The 27,045-nt window shown below is 40.8% G+C and overlaps 1 long non-coding RNA gene across 1 annotated transcript in view; it reads left to right on the top strand.

Moving 5' to 3' along the window:
• LOC309492666 overlaps positions 1–27,045 on the top strand; it is a 56,042-nt gene that overhangs the window by 97 nt on the left and 28,900 nt on the right. The gene's annotated exons all lie outside the window — the stretch shown is intronic.

Below are 27,045 nucleotides of genomic sequence, written 5' to 3'. Positions count from 1 at the left end.
AATAGATTGTAACATACTGGTTTTTCTATTTTTTCTAAAATAAACAAAATAATAATTATAAATCAAATGTAGCCAATTGTGGCTCAACTGACCTGCATCAGATTAATGTGATGAACTGAGAAAGGCCTCCTGGAAGTTTTCTAGGAAGGAGACACTGAACGAGAGATATACATCTACAACAGGCTGGAAGACAACATTCATCTGTGCAATAGCAGCATTGAGCTCTATTCTGAACTGCCTTTTAAACAGGAGACAGACTTTAACCCTCTGGGGTCTAAGGTGTTTTTGGGGTCCTTGAGATGTTCTGACATGCCCTGACATTTGTGCTTTTTTCAGTTGCATATAAACATATTAATGTTTATATTTTTTTATTAAAAAGGTTACAATTACAACAACAATTCAAGTGTAATCTTTCTTTGTAAAAACTAAGGTATACATTTTATCATACATATTTCAAAGTTAAGGATTTGATTGATTATTTGATTAGTTTATTTTTGACAAAACATACTATATTTAACATATGAGCCAAAAATTGGCAAACAAAAGCTTATTTGAGGTGACAGATATTTTACAGTAAAAATGTATAATCTATCCAAAACTAGTCAACGAAATGTTGTCTTTCATATGTCTGTAACATAGATCTTTCGTTTAAGAAATATAAATGTTCATTTGCAGTTTAATACGTTGCTTATACAAAGACATTTTATTTCAACATATTTCAGTCGATTTTTACTCATCTCAGTATAGTTTGCTAAAAGCAGATCATTCATTCACACACAGAAACGCGATTCAAATTTAAACCGTCTTTTTGCGAGTTGTGGTAAACAGCGCATCTCTGCCGTTCATTCATTCACACAGAAACGCGATTTACTTGAGAATGAAAAAAACTTACTACAGTATTCCATCCGTTGCTCCTCGAAATACCAGCACTTCTGAGGTACATTTTCCATTATTATTATTCCTCACAGCGCCGCGAGACAGTGTAAACAAGTACACTTATCTGAATAAACTTGATGTGTTTTCTCGAGCTGATATGTGGGCGTTCACAGTTTGTATGGGATCGTCTCAGTCATTTGCGTTTGAATAGCGCGCGCTCTCCGTGGGCGGGGTCACATTAAAAATAATTAGCTGAGATGAGAACGACTGACATCTCTCTCTTTTCATACAGATTACATAAACTGAGAATATTAGTTTTTTATAAAATTTACTTCATTTAAAAGAAGAGAATTCAAGCTTCATGCCTGTGTGTCTGTATGCCTGTTTGACTGAGTATTCGCTGAGTTATTGTTCATTTTCTTTCATTGACTTCACTGGCAGAGAGAAGGCAGAACTCGCATCATGTTTATTTTTCTTTATTTGGCAAAAAGCACAACACTTTGTTTTTATTGTGAGTATACACAAAAATAATACACACTTAACAGGATCGAATGATGTATGAAACTGGTTTGTAAAATCAAAGTCAACAGAGTATTTGGACTCTCGATTGAACTGATAAGAAAAAAACCGAGCAAATCACGCCGGCGTGATTGCCGACCTCAGAGGGTTAATGTAAGAAAGTAGAACTCAAGTCAATTGAAATTGTTTTTAGAAAGAACAAGATACACTTAGAATGTTGGTTTAACGAAAAGCCTTGTTTAGGAATTTGAAAACATTTCAAAAGCCTTGAAGTTTGAACAGAGATAGATATATAAAATATGCACTTTAAAATAGGTACATTTATAACAAGCACTTTAGGATGTCTATGCACAGGCACTTTAAAAGACACACTTTAAACAATTATTATAACAAGCACGTTATTTAACCCTCTGAGGTCTGAGCTGTTTTCTAGCCCTGGAGGTGTTCTGACATGCTCTGACATTTGTGTTTTTTTCTGTTACTAGTGACATTTTCATGGCTAAAGTCTAATTACACTGTATTCAGCACAAACTCTGCTACAATAATATATCAGCAGCATGTATTTAAAAGTTTGTAGTTTTGAGATAATGACATTTATGCGTGGTTTGTGAAAATAAAAATAAAAATTCTCACTGAAATAAGGCCATGAAACCCATACTGATTATTTCTTCACAAGACTTTTGAAAATTGTATGACATAGCCTAGAATATTTGCTCCAAAACTATGTGAAAATCACCCTGACTGCTCATTCAGATAAGACAATATATTGATTTAAAATTTCTAAGACGTGTTTTGTGTGACAAAGCCATATGCGAAGAGGCGTGATCATCTCATGAATATGTAAGCCTTCAACACCTGAGAAAGACAAAGACACTCCCCTAACTGCCCTATTAGGAGCGATCAGGCCCTGTCATTCAGAGCAACCTTGCACAAAGAATGAGGAGATTTAAAAAAGAATGGCTTTTAGATTGTTTGGATTTATTTGCAACACAACACAATCCAAAAATACAAATGACAAAAGAGCACATTGAAAACAATGATCCAAAGACAGAGACCTTTGTGCCATTCCTAAAAACATTGTACATACCTTTCATTTCCAAGGTGTTTGATTTTCACTTTACCATGTTCATGTACAGAGACTCATGTGAATGTTGAAGTCAGCAGGACTCAGTTGCATCTGGTCCCTGAAAGAAAAAAAAAAAAGAAAAAACTGTGAACAGTTTAATACGCAAAACCCTAACCCTAACCAAAAACAACTGATACCAGCTCTCAGTGATGTATGTCGGGTCCCCGCTTTGATAACAGTAACTTTCTCAAATGTTTACAGAACAAGCGGGAACCCAGTGTGCCTGTATCTTTCTCTATTGCTGTTCTATTACAAGATAGAAAGTCTAAGGCCTTCAATAGCCGTACAGCAAACTCAACTAATCTGGTGCCTATTGCACGTCTAACTAAGATTGGTGTAGGGAAAAAAAGTAAGACTGTTAAGTTAGCAATTTTAAACATTCGCTCACTTAAAAATAAATCACTTCTAGTCAATGACTTAATAACCACAAACAACCTGGACTTTATGTTTCTAAATGAAACCTGGCTAGAAGACAGCTGCAGTGCAACAATCCTAAATGAAACATCCCCTCCTAACTTTACTTTTATGAGTGTCTGCAGAGCTGTTAAGAGAGGTGGGGGTCTAGCTGCTCTTTTTAAAGATATCTATCAATGTAAGCAAATATCATTTGGGAACTACACGTCTTTCGAATATCTGGGTACTGTGTTAAAAGGTGCTCCACGCATTTTACTCATCATTATTTACAGGCCTCCAAAATACTCTCCAGCCTTTGCTGAGGAATTTACAGAACTGTTATCAACAATTACCTCAGAGTTTGACTGTTTTGCCATTGCTGGAGATTTGAACATTCACATAGATAATGCAGAAAACAATATGGCAAAAGAAATCAAAACTGTTTTAAAAACTTTTGATCTGACTCAGCATGTACATGGACCCACACACAATCATGGACACACTCTAGATTTACTTATCAGTAAGGGTCTAAACATCTCATCGATTGTTATTAAGGATGTAGCACTGTCTGATCATTTCTGTATTTTCTTTGATATATTGATCTCTCCTGCCACTGAAGCTAGATCTGAGTCTGTCAAGAAGAGATGCTTAAATGAGAACACTAGTGTACTATTTATGAAGGCTATATCCTTAACACCAAGCATATCTGCTGACTCTGATGATTTTCTCCTTGATTCTTTTAACTCAAAAGTTAAAAGTGCAATTGATGATATTGCTCCTGTGAAAGTCAGGAAGAAGAGTGGCAGACGAAAAGCACCTTGGAGAAACTCAACAGCAGTGCAAAATATGAAAAGACAATGCAGAAAAGCAGAGCGCATGTGGCGGAAGACAAAACTTGTAGTCCATTATAACATCTACAAAGACAGCCTTCATGCTTTCAATATGGAACTAGGCAAAGCTAGACAGACTTTCTTCTCAAATATTATAAACTGCAATTTAAACAACACACGCACTCTTTTTGCTACTGTAGAGAGACTGACAAACCCCCCAAGCCAGATTCCCAGTGAAATGCTCTCAAACAGCAAGTGCAGTGAGTTTGCTTCTTTCTTCTCTGACAAAATCAATAATATCAGAAAGGTGATCAGCACATCCTTGAGTTGTGCTGGGGTCAGACAGATCAGACCACCTGAAAAAGTAGTAACTTTGTCTGATTTCAAAAAAAATTATGGCAAAATTTTGGTAGAAACCGTACAAGTCAAGTCAAGTCAAGTCAAGTTTATTTGTATAGCGCTTTTCACAATACAGATTGTATCAAAGCAGCTTCACAGTATTAAATTTAAATAATACAACAAAGTTTGTTTCAAGAGGAATTTATTGATTGATGAAATTAAATTAAATATCCCCAAAATATCCCCAACTGAGCAAGCCAAAGGCAACAGTGGCAAGGAACCGAAAAACTCCATCAAGTGACCTAATGGTGTCCTAAAACTCCATCAGGTGACCTAATGGAGAAAAAAAAACTATGGGAGAACCCAGGCTCAGTCGGGGGCCAGTTCTCCTCTGGCATTTATGAGCTAGAGGCCGGATTGTAGTTTGAACTGTGGGATTATATGAATGCCTGGCTGAAGAGATGCGACTTTAATCTAGTTTTAAACTGGGAGAGCGAGTCTGAGCAACGAACAGTATCAGGAAGACTATTCCAGAGTTTTGGAGCCAAAGGTACAACACCTTAAAACATCAACATGCGCTCTTGACACACTTCCCACATCTTTTTTCAAAAGTGTGCTAAACAGTTTAGAAGCAGATCTTCTAGAAGTGGTAAATGCCTCACTTCTCTCTGGGAGTTTTCCAAACTCCCTGAAAACTGCAGTTGTCAAGCCCCTCCTGAAAAAGAGCAATCTGGATAAGACCATATTAAGCAACTATAGACCGATCTCAAATCTTCCTTTCATAGGCAAGATCATTGAAAAAGTTGTCTTCAATCAGCTGAACAAATTCTTAAGCTCGAATGGATACTTTGATCATTTTCAATCTGGTTTCCGACCGCATCACAGCACAGAGACAGCGCTCATAAAGATAATAAACGATATTCGCTTAAATACTGATTCAGGCAAATTATCAGTGCTGGTACTACTCGACCTCAGTGCTGCATTTGACACTGTCGATCATAACATACTTCTTGACAGGCTGGAAAACTGGGTGGGGCTTTCTGGGATAGTCCTAAAATGGTTCAGGTCATACTTAGATGGGAGAGGTTATTATGTGAGTATAGGAGACCATAAGTCTGAGTGGACATCCATGACATGCGGAGTCCCTCAAGGCTCAATTATTGCGCCACTCCTGTTCAACCTGTAAATGCTCCCAATGAGCCAAATAATGAGAAACAACCAAATTGCTTACCACAGCTATGCAGACGACACACAGCTGTACTTAGCCCTATCGCCTAATGATTACAGCCCCATTGACTCCTTGTGCCGATGCATTGACGAAGTCAACAGTTGGATGTGTCAAAACTTTCTTCAATTAAACAAAGACAAAACTGAAGTTATTGCGTTTGGAAACAAAGATGAGGTTCTCAAGGTGAACGCATACCTTCTCTCTAGGGGTCAAACAACTAAAAATCAAGTCAGGAATCTTGGTGTGACACTAGAGTCAGACCTTAGTTTCAGTAGTCATGTCAAAGCAATAACTAAATCAGCATACTATCATCTGAAAAATATTGCAAGAATTAGATGCTTTGTTTCCAGACAAGACTTAGAGAAACTTGTGCATGCTTTCATCACCAGCAGGGTGGATTATTGTAATGGACTCCTCACTGGCCTTCCCAAAAAGACCATAAGACAGTTGCAGCTCATACAGAACGCTGCCGCTAGGATTCTGAGCAGAACCAGAAAATATGAACATATCACACCAGTCCTCAGGTCTTTACACTGGCTCCCAGTTAGATTTAGGATTGATTGCAAAGTATTATTACTGGTATATAAATCATTCAATGGCCTAGGACCTCAATACATTGCAGATATGCTCACTGAATATAAACCCAACAGATCACTCAGATCATTAGGATCATATCAGCTAGAAATACCAAGGGTTCACTCTAAACATGGTGAGTCTGCTTTTAGCTATTATGCCAGCCGCAGCTGGAACCAGCTTCCAGAAGAGATCAGATGTGCTCCTACAGTGGTCACATTCAAATCCAGACTCAAAACACTTCTGTTTAGCTATGCATTTACTGAATGAGCACTGTGCTGCTGTTCGTCCGACTGTACTGTATTGTATTTCATTTTATTTTTCTAAACTGTTTTAATTATTCTTGTTTCTTTTTATTATTTTAATTTCTTCTATGTAAAGCACTTTGAATTGCCATTGTGTATGAAATGTGCTATATAAATAAACTTGCCTTGCCTTGCCTTGCCTTGCCTTGAACATACTGATATCAAGAGAAACTATAGGGCTGCACGATTTTGGGAATAGATTTTAGATTTTTCTGGTTAAAATTTCTTTTTAAAATTCACAGAATACACACACACACACACACACACACACACACACACACACACACACACGTTTCCAACAATATATAATGAACACCAGGTTTGTTGTGCCTTGTAGGCATAGGCTACGCAGTGCTGCATAAAATAATAATAACAATAAATTAAATCTTCCAAAAGATTTCAAGAACAACTACGCTAGAGAAAAATATATTGATTATCATATGTTACTTCAAATGTTTCCATTCGTTGTGATGATATGAATTGAGATAATAGTAAAAACATAAAGCCTAATGTTTGGTGCATTTTTCCTTTCAAACGCAATCGCGCTCCAAAATATGATACATTAAAACCCACAGCGCGCTTCAAAATATGATACATTCAAACGCCATCGCGCTCCAAAATATTAAACATTATGGTTATACATATCTATGCTTGAGCAGATATCCACAAACAGTATTTAACAGGAAACACGGGTCTAAATAGTTTAATATTCACCATATATCTAGCAACAGTTCAACTGCAATGTGAAGTTTATGCAACAATACCATAAACTGATAAGTAAGAATTTCTTACCTTACATCTTTCTTGTCTTCAAATCGCGTTCTTCTTCTTCTGATGTAAATCCAATGTAAGCTCAGACGTGTCTTCCAAACTCGACGAAAAGCAGAGACTTGTGAAGTGTTTTGGTGTTTTGTGTTTGAGGTAACGAGGGCGTTCGCGTTCCATGTGGAGATTTGCATGTGAATCTCTTTTGCGCGAGTGGGCGTGTCAAATTAAAAAGTAATTAGCAAGCGTTTGAGATACTGGACATCCTGTTGGTTTTATACAAATTACTTAAACAGAGAATATTTGTTTTCAGTTTGAATCCGATCATTTAAAAGTACACACTTAAATGTGTATAAAGGTATATGGCTCATAAATGTGTGAGAAGTATTCGCTGAGTTTTGTTTCAGTTTATAGACGTGCTCAAGAAAAAAAAGTTCACCGCGACGGAGAGGCAGAACGCACACCCTGTTTATTTTCTTTATTTTACAAAAGCACAATGTTTTGATTTGATTGTAAGTGGACACATACAAAAGTAGAAATATCACAGATTATTTTTTTATATTTCTTTTTTCTGTATAACCATAAATGACGGAGTAATTTAAGTTTATGTTGCTGCTATGTGAAAAAAATCCAGCAAAACGCGTCGGCGCGTTTCTCGACCTCAGAGGGTTAAGCGTAGTCACTTTTAACTCTTGCTAGCGAGTGTCTGTATATGCTAATGGAGCAGAGAGCCTCTTCACTGTACTGGACTGAAGTCATCTTTAATAAGGTGTCATATGGATGCTGGTGGGGAATGCTAGTCTCTCCAATGTTCTCAGGGTCCTGCGTTCCCCAGATTTATAATGAACACAAGACAGAGGCTGTACTGTATGTCCCCAGGATTAGGGTCAACGTCAGGGTTACACAGGAGTTTAGATGGGAACACAGACACGCTCCCGTTTGCCGGTGAACAGCATGGCTGACATATTATGCCCCTTTTCACAAGATGTAATATAAATCTATGGTGTCCCCAGAATGTGTCTGTGAAATTTCAGCTCAAAATACCTGTTTAGAAGAGGGTCGATCGATCCTTTACACGAGCTTCAGAAACTCCGGTAATAACAAAACAGGCCAATCTCCCTCATCCAGAATCCCAGAATAACCAGTAGCGAGTGCAGCCTTACGGAGAGACTCAGGAAGAGTTTCACATTTAGACGTTTCTGAATGTTTGTGGAGACATTTCTGTAGTTGTTGTGGAGTTACATTGATCATCTCATCATCATGTTTAACTTCTCCACAAGTGTCCACAGTTCCTGAGGTGTTTATAAGACAGCGGTGACATGTTCTGGTCAATAGTGTTCAGTGCTCGTCTGTGCTCAACCACAGAACAGTTTCAGGCTTTGCTGGATCTTTATCATTGCGTTAGAACTGGTCTCTGTTGTCGCTCGTGAAACCAAATGTCTGCTGGTGTGTGTAAACGTGCAGATTAAGGGCCGGTAATATTATAATAAGATCCTCTTCATACGTCAGAAGGAGAGCGAAATCTGATCGGCTTATTTCTTAAGTTTGTTTCCATAAAAAAATTGCGTAACACTTCAGCTTAATTAAGTTCAGTGATGTTTCATTTTTGTTTTAAAAAAAGTTATTAATTTAGTTCATTTACAAATATATCGCTGCTCTGGAATGAACCATGATGTCATCGTCCAGCTCAGTTCAGTTCTTGTATAATAGTGTCAATGCAGGCAGATCAGTATTATTGTTGAATATTAAATGAAATGTTCAATTTAATGTCCCCAACTAAGCAAGCCAAAAGCCAATGGCAACAAAGGTGGAATGTGGCGACAGTGGCAAGGAGCCAAAACTCCATCAGGGCAGAATGGAGAAAAAAACCTTGGGAGAAACCAGGCTTAGTCGGGGGCCAGTTCTCCTCTGGCCAATGATCGAACAGTGTATGATTATGATTCAGGCAGCATTACAGGTCAGAAGTCAGATTGGTTTGGAACAATCAGAATATTATCCAGTTCCATCTGGTTTAAGATCATAGTCATCACACTGGGATGGAAACGGGTTTGTTGAGGATCGGTGCTGATGGCTGTCGTGTCGATGAAGCCTTCAATGAGAGTCTAGTTGACACAATGTCTGATGACACTTCAGGGATGCGTTGTGGTCGTATCTAGGTGCAGGTCCTCCATCTGGTCTGGATACTGCCCAGATCCAGCTGACTACATCATGCGTTGTGGTCGTGTCTAGGCGCAGGACCTCCATCTGGTCTGGATACTGCCTGGATACGGCTGATTACAGTAAACCTCGGATTAACCCTCTGAGGTCTGAGCTGTTTTCTGGCCCTGGAGGTGTTCTGACATGCTCTGACATTTGTGCTTATTTCTGTTACTTGTGACATTGTCATGGCTAAAGTCTTATTACACTGTATTTAGCACAAACTCTGCTACAATAATATATCAGCAGCATGTATGTAAAAGTTTGTAGTTTTGAGATAATGACATTTATGCGTGGTTTGTGAAAAAAAACAAAAAAAATTCTCACTGAAATAAGGCCATGAAACCCATACTGATTATTTCTTCACAAGACTTTTGAAAATTGTATCACGTAGCCTAGAATATTTGCTCCAAAACTATGTGAAAATCACCCTGACTGCTCATTCAGATAAGAAAATATATTGATTTAAAATTTCTAAGACGTGTTTTGTGTGAAGAGCCATATGCGAAGAGGCGTGATCATCTCATGAATATGTAAGCCTTCAACACCTGAGAAAGACAAAGACACTCCCCTAACTGCCCTATTAGGAGCGATCAGGCCCTGTCATTCAGAGCAACCTTGCACAAAGAATGAGGAGATTTAAAAAAGAATGGCTTTTAGATTGTTTGGATTTATTTACAACACAACATATTCCAAAAATACACAACAAATGACAAAAGAGCACATTGAAAACAATGATCCAAAGACAGAGACCTTTGTGCCATTCCTAAAAACATTGTACATACCTTTCATTTCCAAGGTGTTTGATTTTCACTTTACCATGTTCATGTACAGAGACTCATGTGAATGTTGAAGTCAGCAGGACTCAGTTGCATCTGGTCCCTGAAAGAAAAGAAAAAAAGTGAACATACTGGTATCAAGAGAAACTAGGCCTGCACGATTTTGGGAATAAATTTTAGATTTTTCTGGTTAAAATTGCTTTTTAAAATTCACAGAATACACACACACACACACACACACACACAAATGTTTCCAACAATATATAATATAATGAACACCATGTTTGTTGTGCCTTGTAGGCATAAGCTATGTGCAGTACTGCATAAAATAATAATAACAATAACCTATACCAGCCTATAAATCTTCCAAAAGATTTCAGTAACAATACTAGAGAAAAATATATTGATTATCATATGTTACTTCAAATGTTTCCATTCATTATGATGATATGAAATGAGATAATAGTAAAAACATAAAGCCTAATATTTGGTGCATTTTTCCTTTCAAACGCGATCGCGCTCCAAAATATGATACATTCAAACGCGATCGCGCTCCAAAATATTAAACAATATGGTTATACATATCTATGTTTGAGCAGATATCCACAAACAGTATTTAACAGTAAACACGGGTCTAAATAGTATAATATTCACCATATATCTAGCAACAGTTCAACTGCAATGTGAAGTTTATGCAACAATACCATAAACTAATAAGTAAGAATTTCTTACCTTACATCTTTCTTGTCTTCAAATCGCGTTCTTCTTCTTCTGATGTAAATCCAATGTAAGCTCAGACGTGTCTTCCAAACTCGACGAAAAGCAGAGACTTGTGAAGTGTTTTGGTGTTTTGTGTTTGAGGTAACGAGGGCGTTCGCGTTCCATGTGGAGATTTGCATGTGAATCACTTTTGCGCGAGTGGGCGTGGTCAAATTAAAATTAATTAGCAAGCGTTTGAGATACTGGACATCCTGTTGGTTTTATACAAATGACTTAAACAGAGAATATTTGTTTTCAGTTTGAATCCGATCATTTAAAAGTACACACTTAAATGTGTATAAAGGTAAATGGCTCATAAATGTGTGAGAAGTATTCGCTGAGTTTTGTTTCAGTTTATAGACGTGCTCAAGAAAAAAAAGTTCACCGCGACGGAGAGGCAGAACGCACACCCTGTTTATTTTCTTTATTTTACAAAAGCACAATGTTTTGATTTGATTGTAAGTGGACACATACAAAAGTAAAAATATCACAGATTCTTTTTTTATATTTCTTTTTTCTGTATGACCATAAATGACGGAGTAATTTAAGTTTATTGTGCTACAATGTGAAGAAAATCCAGCAAAACGCGAGGGTTAAAGGTGAACTAAGTAACTTTTTTACCTTAACCGAACAGCTTTGGAGTCATTGTAATGGTTATATTACTGATTTAGGGTTGAATGGTGGTCGTCTCGCACCCCCCTGGTGCCTGTGAGCCGCAAAACCACCCTTGCAACTTTGGGCCGGCGGGCTACTAAGAAAAAGGTAACACTAGATATTGAGTTCTTCAAGTTTTCGTAATGGCTGAGCACGTAAAAAAGAAGAAGAAAGCTCGGAAATCTTTGTCAGAGGACCAAAGAAAGAGGAAACGGGAGACTGACAGAGCGAGAAGTCAGACTAGAGTTAATATTGGACCGGCTTTTTCAGAATGGAGAGAACTGAAAGAAACCGAAGCCTGCAAAACCGATGCTGACCTGGCCTTCTTGCTGTTGCACTTGTAAGTATCTTTAGAATAAACTGTGTGTAATGTTTGTATTTCTTGTAATTGTGACCTCAGGATGTTTGCTATTGTCTGTTTAGGTTTTTATTATGTTCGCTGTCTGTTACGGGCTTACTAGTACGCTAGATACTGTAACTTAGATGTTAGCATTTTCATTAGTAAACAAACGTGTTTGTTTTCTGTAGTGTTTTTTGTCCGTTCCTCTATCCGGTTTTATTTGTGTTACTGAGATCGCCTATAAATCGATATGAAATTCTTCAAATTATGCTTTAGTTTAGCTTGTCGTCTGCCTCAGAATTAGTAACGTTATATGTTACCATGCTGACTTGACATATAATAAACCGACACGAGAGCTGCTAGCTAATAATGCAACTTTGTATATTGATTTACCCACATATAAACAAATAGAAATGTTAGTAAACGCGATATTTCATTGCAACTTCACACATGCAACTCCATCTGTGCTAGTTTGACCTTGTGTATAAATGATAAAAGATGGATACTTTTTTTTTTTCTTTTTAGCTACAAGCGTTGGCAAGTGTCATCAACTCCGAGTAAGGGGCACCCCAGACCACCACTACCACCGGTCTCAAGCTTCACGGAGGAATCTGACCGTGATCAGTATGTTCCTATCTAATAGCTTTACTAAAACTAGCTTTCATGGCTTTGCACATGCATAACTATAAATTACCATATTTTCAAACAGTGATGTAGCCATTCCTGAGCTTGGTGTTCGTCCACTAATTGGAGAGGGAGAAGTTGGTGCTTTGGAGTCAAGGTGAGTGTCTTTCATTGGGTCATGTTTATTTTTTGTTACCTATATTTCTATATAATTGGTGTATGTTCACATATATTTATTTGTTGATTGTAGCATGCACTCCATGGACATTACTGAAGAAAATTGTGACTCTCCAGATGAGGGGGGTGGTGATTATTTGAGGAGAACCTTCCCAGCTAGCAAAAATTGTGCGGGCCGAAAGCGGCTCGATTAAGGCTAAAACAATCGGCCGATCCTCGGCATGAATCTAGGTCCGATTGCTCTGCGAGCGCTCGGTTTTAACGCGGCCCGATTAAGGCTAAAGACACTCGGCCAAGCGCTCGGTTTTAACGCGGCCCGATTGCGGAACCCCGAGTGAGAGGACATATAAGCTCGCCTCCAATCCCGTTCCTTATTTGGGCTTATTTTAACTTTGATTTCCATGATTCATATCAGGTTAATACTAAAATTGCTTAGCAGCCGTTATTTATGCAAGATAAACAGAAAGTAAAACAGCACAAGGAAGACAGGTTTCATGTTTAATGCATTTTTTATTAGACCACACTACAAAAATAGGATAAACACACTTTTTAATAACAGATTTGAATAGAATAGAAATAATATCACAGCATTAATGTAGAATCAAGGAGTTCAAATACAACTTTCCATTATCAACATTTTTTACTTTGAAACATTTAATTCTGGCCCACTGCGTTTAGTTGTCTACGCACACACACTTTTTAATAACAGATTTGATTTGAATTGAAAAGAATAGAATATAAATAATATCACAGCATTAATGTAGAATCAAGGAGTTCAAATACCATTTTCCAATATCAACATTTTTAACTTTGAAACATTTAATTCTGTCCCACTGCGTTTGAGTAGTCTACGCACACACTTTTTAATAACAGATTTGAATTGAAACGAATAGAATAGAATAGAATAGAAATATCACAGCATTAATGTAGAATCAAGGAGTTCAAATACCATTTTCTAATATCAAAATTTTTAACTTTGAAACATTTAATTCTGGCCCACCGCGTTTTTGAGTTGTCTGCCTGTTCGCCCTCTGGCTTCGGCCACCATCCCTATCAGAGGCTAGCCACAGCCACCTGGTGATGAGCAGCTCTGTTTCCTCTTCTGTAGAATCTTTGGTCAGGGCATTGCGGCGGACTGCATCTGAGAAAAACACAAGATAGAAGAGGGCAGCATGACCACGTGATGTTACTCAGCAACCACCAAAACTTCATTTGGATGCAGGGCTCTACACTTACATTTCTTTTTAATTTAAAAAGTTTAGGAGCACAGTCAAAAATTTAGGAGCACCTTCTGATCAATGACAAATTAACCTACCCATTAAAAGGCGATATTTAATCAAATTACTTGCAGGGGCTTTTTTTTTTTTTTTTTAAGCGCATATTCTTAACTAAATCACAGCCTTTGTGATTTCATGATAGCACTATGCTATATTATGATTGTAAAGGGTTTTAAATAGATCGCGTAGCCTTAGAAAACGGTGTAATAATGTTATTCATGGATTCTCATCTGTGGAATGCGCCACTTCCGGTATTTTGCCGGTTACTCAACACGGGTAAATTGCAATTGAGTTTTTTTTTAAATCAAGTACTCGACTTTAATCGAGGAATCGTTACAGCCCTAGTTTCAATGGAGGGTGCACCCATAGAACCTGATCAGGTCAGTCGCACTGGTGCTCCTAAATACTTTGTCACTGTCACACCCAGTAAAAAAAAAAAAAAAAGTCGCACTGTAGAGCCCTGGGATGTCACCACAGTGCAGTTATCCAGCACTGACACTCACCCAGAACCACACTTTTAATGAGTCTCGCCAGCGAAGTGTTCATTGCTCTTTTCAGGACCCAGCCCACAGTGTCTTTAAGAGTCATGCCTCCGACCATTCCAAGGAGAACAGTCTGAAACAAAGACATGTAACTCGTTAGTTATTTAAGGAATATAGCATGAGTGAGAGTGGGCACTGTCTTTTAGGAATGATCTGATTAATGCATAATTTAACTCACCAAATTCTTCTTCTCCTCTGGATTCTTTAATGTCTCCTCCAAACATTGTAGCTCCTAAATAGTTGAAAGTGGGAGGCCAAAATGTGTTGGGTCTGGCGTGAAGTCTGGAACTGCTGGAGATTTGTAGGAGCTGCATCAGGATGAGCAACTGCTGCTCTCTGATAGAATCAAGCTGGATAAGGATCTCCTTAGCAATTGCTGTAAGACACAAGAAAAAGCAGGCATAACAGATTAGTAACAAAACATTGTATGTAGATATGTCAGAGTAAACCGAGAGAGATCACTTTGTAGAATTCCTACCTGTAGACACAGCCTCCTGAGAAGACTTGGTGTTGAGACTCCATGGTCTTCCATGGTGTTGTTTTCCATGGTTGTGTTGACATTTCTGCCTTTATAACTGAGGGGATTATAATCAGAGGAAGGTTAAGTTTAAAATAAAAATGTTGAATGTAATATATTTTTCTCCTGGTCCTTATTTTAAATAGGTCATAAAAAATATCAATATTATCGATATGACCGATATGAAACGCTTACATCATGATACAGTTTTCAGCCATATCGCCCAGCCCTAGGGTAGCTAATAAACTTTTCAAACCTGTCTGTACAGACCGCATTTAGCCAAAGGTAATGTTGATGTTAGCTATAAAGTGCGATTTCAGTTTGCGCCATAAAAGTACAACTAGAGGCCAATTCACACCGCAGACAAACGCCAGCAAACACCAACAATAAAAGTCACCAACAAAAGTTGGTCGTTGTATTCAGAATGTTATGAAAAATAAGTGTCATGTTCACACTGCCCCAACAGACAGACACCGACAAACTCAAGCACCCACGGAAAAACACGAGATATTCATTCATTTTAACCAATACAAGTAAAAGATTGCAGCTTTCAGACACAACTTTCTTCTCGTTTTATATTGTTAAATGTCGAGAGTGCATCTGTTACAGGCCCCTGTGCAAAAGGCCATTAAATGCACTTCACGACGTCATGTCACAGCATTCACAAAATGGCGGACGGTCTGCACATAGATCTTCACAACCCAGAACATTAATACACAAAATATTTGCAGCATGAACGAATGACAGGACTCGTGTGCATATTAAGTTGTTGTATCATACCTGTAAAAACAGGAGCGAACGTGTCAGCGTAATCATAATCCCCAGCAACTGTGAGGTCGCCGGCGCAGCTGCTCCTCTAACGTTATAAGAGTCCTCAGTTCATTTTCATAATAAGAGTCCCGATCTCACTCAGCAACAGACATGACCCAGCTTTCAGCAGACCAAAGTCCCACATCATTACTCTATTTACATAAGTAAAATAAATATTTTCTTACAGGATCAAAATGTGCACATACTTTAGGACAAAACGTGTTTGTTGGCGTTTGTCTGTGCGGTATGAATTGGCCTTAAGCCAGCTAACATTTGTTCCACTTTATTTTCTTCCACAGATCAAAGACTGTGCTCGTAAATATCATTCACGTAAATTGCATTCAATAAAAATGGTGTCTAGCCTAGCGACTAATTCTTTGCCAACTAGCAGAACGAAAATATGATCTGCTAGCGCAAAAACAGCGCAGCTAACGTTAGTCAACATTAGCTTCGTTCGCGCCATAAAAGTAGCATATTACCCCCATTTGCACTACTTTACTCAGACAAAAATTTGATATTGTTGTCCTAATCTTTCTTTTCGTTTCATCTAGGGAAGCACTGTCAAATGAACATGAACAAAGTTTAAACGGATCGATAATAATCAACATTTAATCAGCAACAGTTCGAAATATGTAGGTCGACGTAACTCGATTGAAACTATGCTCGGCATGAAATGTTGATGCTTTTTAAGGAAATTGAACACAAGACTTACCTCAAGTTCACTGTAATGACGCAGGATCGAAAAGGGATGATTTTAAGTCAGGCGTTGAGTTTTATCTCACCGAAAGTGAGACACGTCATGCGTGCTGACGCTTGCTGCAGCAACTGTTGAAATCGGCTTCATACTGGTAAACGCATCTGAGCCGAGCGCCCAGAGTTTAACCGTCACTGCTGGTAAACATTTGAAATAGCAAGTAAAATGAATTTGAGACTCAGTGTTGCTAACAAGACGTTGTGCATGTAGGCTACCCATCCCATCAACCCAAGTAAACACAGGATAGCTAACGTTACATCTTAAAAATTATGTTGGCCGGTAGAAACATATTTTGGCCGGCATTTTGTTTCTGTTACCCACCATTGGTAAACGAGCCAAAAGTTAACAAAGTTGTATGTATAGATGCCTGCCTGCAGGTGGCAAAGTGACTTGGCCTTATTGCGGTTGCCACTACTCAGCCGATGCGCGACTGACTGCAATCACCGTGACTGTGCGAGTGATGTCAAGCGCCCATGCATGTTTAAAATACACGTAAAGAATCTTCATGACAACTAAATATTTTTGCTATGGTTATAAATATTAAAGAATGCTCTGTGCAAAATGACACTCGACGAGTATAACAAATACAGTCAGGAGTTTACGTCAATTTTAAAATAATTTTTATGTTAATTATTGCTACATTAAAACCATCCTTTATTTAACCTAAGCCGAGACATTTCCAGAAGTGGTCCAGATCATACAGAAGCTAGAGCCGAGTTACCAGTTACGGTGAACATGAATCGGCCCAGTGCTTTACAGCCGTAACAAAAATGCATGTGCCAGAGCGAGCTGCGGGCCACAATCGGCCCGGTTAACACACGCCGATGCCGAGTCTAAGCCGCAGGCGCCGCGGGGCAGCCGAGCTCGGGCCGATTATACATGCTATCTGGGTTGTAAGTATTTCACAGCAATGTTTCATATACTCACACTGATCTGTCCCTCCAATCTAAGATGTATGTTGTTTTTCACACACAGCATAGAGATGGATGATTTTTATGGGGACCCTAATAATTTGATCTTGGAAGACGGGGACAGCTCGGACGATGATTTTTTCCCTTCTCTTCATCTATGGTATTTTACTTGCTGTAAATTTTGTGTAGAAATAAGGCTGCCTCATTCATTCCTTCAAACACCTTACATATGAAACTGAATGATAAAAAAAATATTTGAACAAGTCAATTTTAGATTTGTTCATATAATGAAGTACTATATCATCAATGTACTCATAGTTTGTCTCTTTACACAGGACTGTTAGCGGAAAAACACATGATTTGACAGAAATATCTATGGATGAGGCTGTGCTTGATTTTGAAATGCCGGATCCTCCAGATGAGGACATAGAGAAATTATCTGAGCAGCATAAAGTTGTTTCTGAGGACGACCTTGTTGGAAAACAAGCCAACATCACATATAATGACAACCTCCATGCACTGGCCATGTACTTGATACTTCCAACAGAAAAGTGCAACCACAGAGACAAGTTGTCTGGACCATGCCCTGGTGCTCAGCCATTCCGGGTGACACTGAAACCACGGGGTACCGGAGTCGTCATGGAATGGGTAAGATTATTGTGTGAGCGACTTACCTCCTCAATGCTTGTCGGCCCAATCCTCATATCCCATTTGAAAACTGTATGGGGGAGGTGGTCACTTGGGGTCAGCTGATGTTTATCATTTCAGCTGTGTGAATTAGCATACCTATGGCATAGAAGTTGGGGTAAAAAAGCTTCAAAAAAGTTGGTTGTATTGTAGCATAACTGTCTTTTATTAAAAATTTGAATGTCTTTTCATTAGATATGCTCATTCGGACACATGGTGTGGCCAACACTAAACACCATGGTGTGGAATTCCCAGCCAACACTAAAATTCAGTATGCAGTCTGGTGATTTCATGTTGTCTATGAACGTTCTCCTGTCTGGAAATAACTATCGAAAAGTGGCCATGCTTTTTAAATTCATGAACATGGGGATGGTTGCTGAGAGCACATACTTCAGAATTCAAGACTCCTACTGTATTGAGCCAGTTCAGGAGTACTGGGAAGCAACTAGGGCTGAAGTCATAGATTGTCTACGTCTAAAGGACCATGTTGTTGTCTTGGGTGAGTTTACTTTCAATATAACCTCAATTACATTGACATGTTTGTGATTATCTATAAATTAACAATAAAATCTAGAAATTATAAATCAATGTCTGTTTGCTCTATTCACTAGGTGATGGCAGAATGGACTCTCCTGGTAGGTTTTGTAGTATAAATTGTTTTAGTAGTAGGATTAACAACAACTTCACATGCTGACAGATTTATTTATTATGCAGGTCACTGTGCACAGTACTGTACGTATACGACCATTGAACAGGATTCCAGAGACATTGTGCACATTGTCTCTGTTGACAAACGTGAGACCCACCGGAATTCTGTAATCATGGAGAAGGAGTGTTTTGTAAGGACTATGGATGCACTGCTTACAGAAATAAAAATAAAAGAAGTGGTCACTGATGCCCACTCACAGATCACTGCCTTGCTGAGTAAGAACTTAGTATGACTTATTACTATTATATGCAGAACAGATTTGCATCATACATAAGTTGTAAACTGTTATTGTTTTTTTGTTTTTTAAAGATCCAGAGCGTGGGAAATACAAGGCTTGGGGTATCCACCATTCACTGGATATTTGGCATGCTGCTAAAAGTTTAAGCAAGAAACTTCGACGGGTAAGCTTATATCCCCCCCAAAAAATGTATACCGTGATTAACCTTCAACATGTTGGTTTGTCCTAATCATGGTATAGACATAACATGATATAAGACATATGTTTTAAAGTTAAATATTTACATTGTTATTTTAATCAGGCTGGATCAATAAAGAACCAATCAGGAATTCTGGTGTGGATTAAAGACATTGTAAATCACTTCTGGTATTGCAGCAAACAAGCCGCAAACGAAGAGCATTTCAAGGTATGTTATTTGAATTTATTTTGTCATATTGACTCATATAGTTTGTGCCTGCATAATTTGTATTCCTTTTGTACAGATGATGTGGGTTGGTGTGCTACACCATGTAAGCAACGAGCATTCGTGGGCAAGTGGCTTTTGTGAGCATGAACCTCTTGAAGAGGGCAGTGAGAATAAGCCCTGGATCATTGCAGGTAATATCAAACAGACAATGAATATTTAGGATATAGTGCCCTGTAAGGATACAGTCATTTTACTCCTAATGATGTGGTGTGAATACAGGTTCCCTTTCAAGGGAACTCCCGTTGCGTCGAAACTGACGCTATGGGAACGCTTTGCGTGATGACGTCTTGAAGCACATGTAAAATCAGTCCAATGGTGTGGCGGAACGTCAGAGGCGGGTGACGTCACGTACCAGGAAGCTATAAAAGCCGGCCCGAAACAGAAAACGAAAGCTTTCTGAGTCTTCAGTTGCGCTCTGTGTTGAATCTGTCCTTGTTATTTGGTGTTGTCTGTCTATATTATATATATATATATATATTCAGTATGGCGAGCAAGCAGCAGTTTAGAGTGTGTGTCCATCCCTGCCCGCGTTATTTAACGGGAGGTGATACTCACACTCTTTGTGTTGTTTGTTTGGGTGAGGAGCATGCCCAGTCAGCACTCGAGGGTGGTGACTGTGTGCATTGCGAGGCGCTTCCATTGCGTACGCTCCGATCCCGCTTGGCTCGGTTCAATCCCGATCACGTTCCCCAGGGCTTGGGTCCCGCCGCTGCCGAGGCACGGCGTCGATCTCAGACCTGGGGTTCACAAATGGATTTATCAGTGGATGTTGAGACGGGCTCTGCCTTATCTCAACATCCTTCTGATAGATCCAGTGCCTCTCATCAGGGTGTGGAAGCACGCGCTGCGGTTTCTTCCCCCCCGATGGAGGCACCAATACTGCAATTGTCCAGCTCTGAGGAGTTGGACGTTGTTAGTATTGAAGCTGAGTCTGAGGATTCGCCACCTCAGTCTCACGCTTTTGAGGAATTGCTCGATGTTGTCACGAGAGCAGTTCACAGATTATCTATTGAGTGGCCAGAGGATAGGCAGGACGTTCGTTCGAAAAGTAAGCTCGACGAACGCTTCCTGCCATCTCGTACACAGCCTCAGCGAAGAAGCCTTCCGTTTTTCCCCGATCTCCACACCGAGGTGTCGAAATCGTGGGGAAAACCGGTTTCATACAGAGTGTATGCACCACAAACATCCCACTATTCTTCCATTCACAAATATAAAGAATATGGTTATGGGGAGATGCCGAAGGTGGAGGAGACGCTTGCGAGCTATCTCTCTCCAGCAACGGCATCTTCCCTGAAAGCTCCTTCACTTCCCTCTAAGCCAGTAAAATTCACATCATCTCTGGTTCATAAATCGTATGCAGCCGCTGGTCAAGCTGCAGCGTGTCTGCATACGATGTCTATTATGCAAGCCTATCAGGCAGAATTATTGGGGGATTTAGAGGAGGGCGGGGGAATTGGTCCTGACACAGTGGCTGAACTACGCAGAGCCACAGATCTGTCTCTCAGGGCCACCAAGGAGACCGCTAAATCAATCGGGCGGTCTATGGCAGCCCTGGTGGCCACTGAGAGGCATCTGTGGCTCAATTTGAGCGATATAAAAGAGAAAGAAAAGCACGTTCTCTTAGATGCTCCGGTTTCCACTGTTGGTTTATTTGGTGATGCAGTAAACAGTGCGGTAGCTAAATCTCAGGAAGCTGCTAAACAGGCAGCTGCATTACAAAAACTTCTCCCCCGCCGTTCTTTCATTGAGGCTGCTGAGCGGGAGCAGCCTCACTCCTCTAAAAAGAGCGCTGAACATCGTGCCACTCAAAAACAGAGTGTGTCCTCTCGTGTTCCCCCACAAAAATCTCGGGGACACGGAGGGCGCTCTCAAACCCAGCAGTCTTCGAGGGGTAAAACGGATCTGCGGACCGTTATTACAGCCAAGAAGGCTGCTGGGAAAAAGTCCTGATGTCTGAGGGCTCAGGACAAATGAGGGTAGTCCCCCCGAAGCAGAGCGGATAACACCTCTTTTCACGGTGCCCGTCTCTCTTCGGTGCCCTCAGGGGACCGTTCTGCCAACCCTGCCACCTCTGGTGTTACAGGGCGCAGCGGTCTCCGGCGAGCACATATCTCAAGGTCCACCCGGAAACGTAGTGGCCTCGGGATGCCCGCCCCCTCTGAGGAGGGTGCTAGAGCAGTCTGTTTGGTCGTTCCCTGCCGGTGTGCCGTTACAGGGCGACGAACCGACTACTCAACAGCAGGAGAAAAATACGGTGCCGTCTCTCTTCGGTGCCCTCAGGGGACCGTTCTGCCAACCCTGCCGCCTCCGGTGTTACAGGGCGCAGCGGTCTCCGGCGAGCACATATCTCAAGGTCCACCCGGAAACGTAGTGGCCTCGGGATGCCCGCCCCCTCTGAGGAGGGTGCTGGAGCAGTCTGTTTGGTCGTTCCCTGCCGGTGCGCCGTTACAGGGCGACGAACCGACTACTCAACAGCAACAAAATCCAGAAACCAGTCTCGAGAGACTGGTACCTCTAGTAGAATCTTTGACAGCGTGGAAGCTACTGTCAAATGTTTCTCGTTGGGTCCTGCAGACCGTGGAAAAAGGGTATTAGATACAATTCTATTAACGCCCACCGCGGTTTATGGGGGTCCTGCCCACAGTGGTGGGCCCCGAGCAGGTTCTGGTTATGGAACAGGAAGTAAACACTCTGTTAGAGAAAGGGGCCATAGAATATGTACCCCCCTCCAACAGGGAAACCGGGTTTTACAGCCGGTACTTCATAGTTCCAAAAAAGGACGGGGGATTCTTCGAGTTCTGTACGAGTCAGCCATGCAGCTCAAGTTCAAAATGTTAACCTTGAGACAAATCGTGCCACAGATCAGGTCCGAGGACTGGTTTGTCACGATAGACCTCAAGGACGCATATTTCCATCCGTCCGTGTCATTGGAAGTTCCTGAGGTTTGCTTTCGGGGGCAAAGCATACCAATATCGAGTTCTTCCATTCGGCCTGGCTTTATCACCCCGTACTTTCACCAAATGCGTGGATGCAGCTCTGGCGCCTCTGCGCCTCCGGGGTATTCGCATCACGAACTACATCGACGATTGGTTGTTTTTAGCTCAGTCGCATTAGATGGCGGTTCAACATCGAGATGTTGTTCTCGCCCATATGAAAGAGTTGGGGTTACGGCTGAACGCCAAGAAGAGTGTGCTTTCTCCATTTTAGAGGACCACTTTTTTAGGCGTGGTTTGGGATTCAGTGTCGATGCAGGCGCGCCTGTCATCGCCACGCTTCGATTCCATCCTGGCAGCTGTGAGAAGTGTAAAGCTAGGCCAGCTACTCACTGTCAAACAGTTCCAGAGACTGTTGGGTCTCATGGCAGCAGCTTCCAACGGGATACCTTTTGGACTGCTGCACATGAGGCCCCTGCAGTGGTGGCTCAGGACCAGAGGGTTTTTCCCCGAGGGGCAACCCATTTCGCACAATCAAGGTCACGCGGTGATGCCTACGTGCTTTGGTTATGTGGAGGAAACCTTGGTTCCTGTCCCAGGGCCCAGTGCTGGGAGCTCCTTGTCGTCGCAAACTGCTAACGACGGATGCTTCCCTCACGGGTTGGGGAGCGATCCTGAGGGTCGCTCATCTCAAGGTCTGTGGGAAGACCATCATCGTTCCTGGCATTCTATAGCCTAGAGATGTTAGCTGTCTTCCGGGCTCTGAGGAGCTTTATCACAGGTCTCAGGGGACACCATGTGTTAGTACATACGGACAACACGTCGGTAGTCGCCTATATCAAGGGGGTTTGCGCTGGCATGCCATATCCTCTTGTGGTCCCAGGGGAAGTTGCTGTCACTCAAGGCAGCCTACATCCCCGGGGTCCAGAATATAGGAGCAGACACTCTGTCGAGACAGGGGCCGAGGCCCGGGGAATGGTGGCTCCACCCCCGAGGTGGTGGAGCTGATAGGCAAGGCAAGGCAAGGCAAGTTTATTTATATAGCACATTTCATACACAATGGCAATTCAAAGTGCTTTACATAGAAGAAATTAAAATGATAAAAAGAAATAAGAATAATTAAAACAGTTTAGAAAAATAAAAAATAAAATACAGTACAAACAGTCGGACGAACATTGGCACAGTGCTCATTCAGTAAATGCATAGTTAAACAGATGTGTTTTGAGTCTGGATTTGAATGTGACTACAGTAGGAGCACATCTGATCTCTTCTGGAAGCTGGTTCCAGCTGCGGCTGGCATAATAGCTAAAAGCAGACTCGCCATGCTTAGAGTGAACCCTTGGTATTTCTAGCTGATATGATCCTAATGATCTGAGTGATCTGTTGGGTTTATATTCAGTGAGCATATCTGCAATGTATTGAGGTCCTAGGCCATTGAATGATTTATATACCAGTAATAATACTTTAAAATCAATCCTAAGTTTAACTGGGAGCCAGTGTAAAGACCTGAGGACTGGTGTGATATGTTCATATTTTCTGGTTCTGCTCAGAATCCTGGCGGCAGCGTTCTGTATGAGCTGCAACTGTCTTATGGTCTTTTTGGGAAGGCCAGTGAGGAGTCCATTACAATAATCCACCCTGCTGGTGATGAAAGCATGCACAAGTTTCTCTAAGTCTTGCCTGGAAACAAAGCATCTAATTCTTGCAATATTTTTCAGATGATAGTATGCTGATTTAGTTATTGCTTTGACATGACTACTGAAACTAAGCTCTGACTCTAGTGTCACACCAAGATTCCTGACTTGATTTTTGGTTGTTTGACCCCTAGAGTGAAGGTATGCGTTCACCTTGAGAACTTCATCTTTGTTTCCAAACGCAATGACTTCAGTTTTGTCTTTGTTTAACTGAAGAAAGTTTTGACACATCCAACTGTTGACTTCATCAATGCATTGGCACAGGGAGTCAATGGGGCTGTAATCGTTGGGCGATAGGGCTAAGTAGAGCTGTGTGTCGTCTGCATAGCTGTGGTAAGAGATTTGGTTCTTTCTCATTATTTGGCTCATTGGGAGCATATACAGGTTAAACAGGAGTGGCGCAAGAATTGAGCCTTGAGGGACTCCGCATGTCATGGATGTCCACTCAGACTTATGGTCTCCTATACTCACATAATAACCTCTCCCATCTAAGTATGACCTGAACCATTTTAGGGCTATCCCAGAAAGCCCCACCCAGTTTTCCAGCCTGTCCAGAAGTATGTTGTGATCGACAGTGTCAAATGCAGCACTGAGGTCGAGTAGTACCAGCACTGATAATTTGCCTGAGTCAGTATTTAAGCGAATATCGTTTATTATCTTTATGAGCGCTGTCTCTGTGCTGTGGTGCGGTCGGAAACCAGATTGAAAATTGTCAAAGTATCCATTCGAGCATAAGAATTTGTTCAGCTGATTGAAGACAACTTTTTCAATGATCTTACCTATGAAAGGAAGATTTGAGATTGGTCTATAGTTGCTTAATATGGTCTTATCCAGATTGCTCTTTTTCAGGAGGGGCTTGACAACTGCAGTTTTTAGGGAGTTTGGAAAACTCCCAGAGAGAAGTGAAGCATTTACCACTTCTAGAAGATCTGCTTCTAAACTGTTTAACACACTTTTGAAAAACGATGTGGGAAGTGTGTCAAGAGCGCATGTTGATGTTTTAAGGTGTTGTACGGTTTCTTCCAAAATTTTGCCATCAATTTCTTTGAAATCAGACATAGTAACCACTTTCTCAGGTGGTTTGATCTGTCTGACCCCAGCGCAAGTCAAGGATGTGCTGATCACCTTTCTGATATTATTGATTTTCTCAGAGAAGAAAGAAGCAAACTCACGGCACTTGCTGTCTGAGAGCATTTCACTGGGAATCTGGCTTGGGGGGTTTGTCAGTCTCTCTACAGTAGCAAAAAGAGTGCGTGTGTTGTTTAAATTACTGTTTATAATATTTGAGAAGAAAGTCTGTCTAGCTTTGCCTAGTTCCATATTAAAAGCATGAAGGCTGTCTTTATAGATGTTATAATGGACTACAAGTTTTGTCTTCCGCCACATGCGCTCTGCTTTTCTGCATTGTCTTTTCATATTTTGCACTGCTGTTGAGTTTCTCCAAGGTGCCTTTTGTCTGCCACTCTTCTTCCTGACTTTCACAGGAGCAATATCATCAATTACACCTTTAACTTTTGAGTTAAAAGAATCAAGGAGAAAATCAACAGAGTCTGCAGATATGCTTGGTGTTAAAGATATAGCCTTCATAAATAGGACACTAGTGTTCTCATTTAAGCATCTCTTCTTGACAGACACAGATCTAGCTTCAGTGGCAGGAGAGATCAATATATCAAAGAAAATACAGAAATGATCAGACAGTGCTACATCCTTAATAACAATCGATGAAATGTTTAGACCCTTACTGATAAGTAAATCTAAAGTGTGTCCACGATTGTGTGTGGGTCCATGTACATGCTGAGTCAGATCAAAAGTTTTTAAAACAGTTTTGATTTCTTTGGCCATATTGTTTTCTGCATTATCTATATGGATGTTAAAATCTCCAGCAATGGCAAAACAGTCAAACTCTGAGGTAATTGTTGATAACAGTTCTGTAAATTCCTCAGCAAAGGCTGGAGAATATTTTGGAGGCCTGTAAATAATGAAAAGTAAAATGCGTGGAGCACCTTTTAACACAATACCCAGATATTCGAAAGACAAGTAATTCCCAAATGATATTTGCTTACATTGATAGATATCTTTAAAAAGAGCAGCTAGACCCCCACCTCTCTTAACAGCTCTGCAGACACTCATAAAAGTAAAGTTAGGAGGGGATGTTTCATTGAGGATTGTTGCACTGCAGCTGTCTTCTAGCCAGGTTTCATTTAGAAGCATAAAATCCAGGTTGTTTGTGGTTATTAAGTCGTTGACTAGAAGTGATTTATTTTTAAGTGAGCGAATGTTTAAAAGAGCTAACTTAACAGACTTACTTTTCCCCACAGCAATATTAGTTTGACGTGTAATAGGCACCAGATTAGTTGGGTTTGCTGTACGGCTATTGAAGGCCTTAGACTTTCTATCATGTAATAGAACAGCAATAGAGAAAGATACAGGCACATGGTATGGTGCCTGTATGGTGCCCATGGTATGATATGGAAATTATAAGTGGATCTGTTTGCGTCTTCAGAGACGTCTCACTGTCCACTTTGGTTCTCCTTCACGCATCCAGCTCCTCTGGGACTGGATGCTATGGTACAGACGTGGCCGAGGCTACGTCTGTACGCCTTTCCCCCAGTTGCTCTGCTCCCGGGAGTTCTGGAAAGAGTTCGCAGGGACCGGGTTTGCCTGCTTTTTATAGCCCCGCGCTGGCCGGGCAGAGTATGGTTTCCCGATCTTGTGTCCCTCCTCGACGGGCATCCTCTGGAGCTACCCGTCAGGAGGGACCTTCTGTCCCAAGCAGGGGGCTCAATATTTCACCCCCGCCCAGAACTGTGGAACCTGTGGGCTTGGCCTCTGAGGGGGCCCAGCTCATAGAGTCAGGTCTCTCAACTGAGGTTGTTGAGACCATTCTACAGTCCAAGCTCCCTCCACGAGGAAACTTTATGCCCTGAACTGAAGAGTATTCACCTCTTTGTGTAGTGACCGTCGGTTGGATCCAGTCAACTACCCAATTGGTACAGTTCTGGAGTTCCTGCAGGACCGGTTCAC

Source organism: Leuciscus leuciscus (assembly GCF_965113295.1).
Source record: "Leuciscus leuciscus genome assembly, chromosome: 2".
In the NCBI taxonomy this organism is placed as follows: domain Eukaryota; kingdom Metazoa; phylum Chordata; class Actinopteri; order Cypriniformes; family Leuciscidae; genus Leuciscus; species Leuciscus leuciscus.
This window is presented reverse-complemented; position numbering and strand designations above follow the sequence as displayed.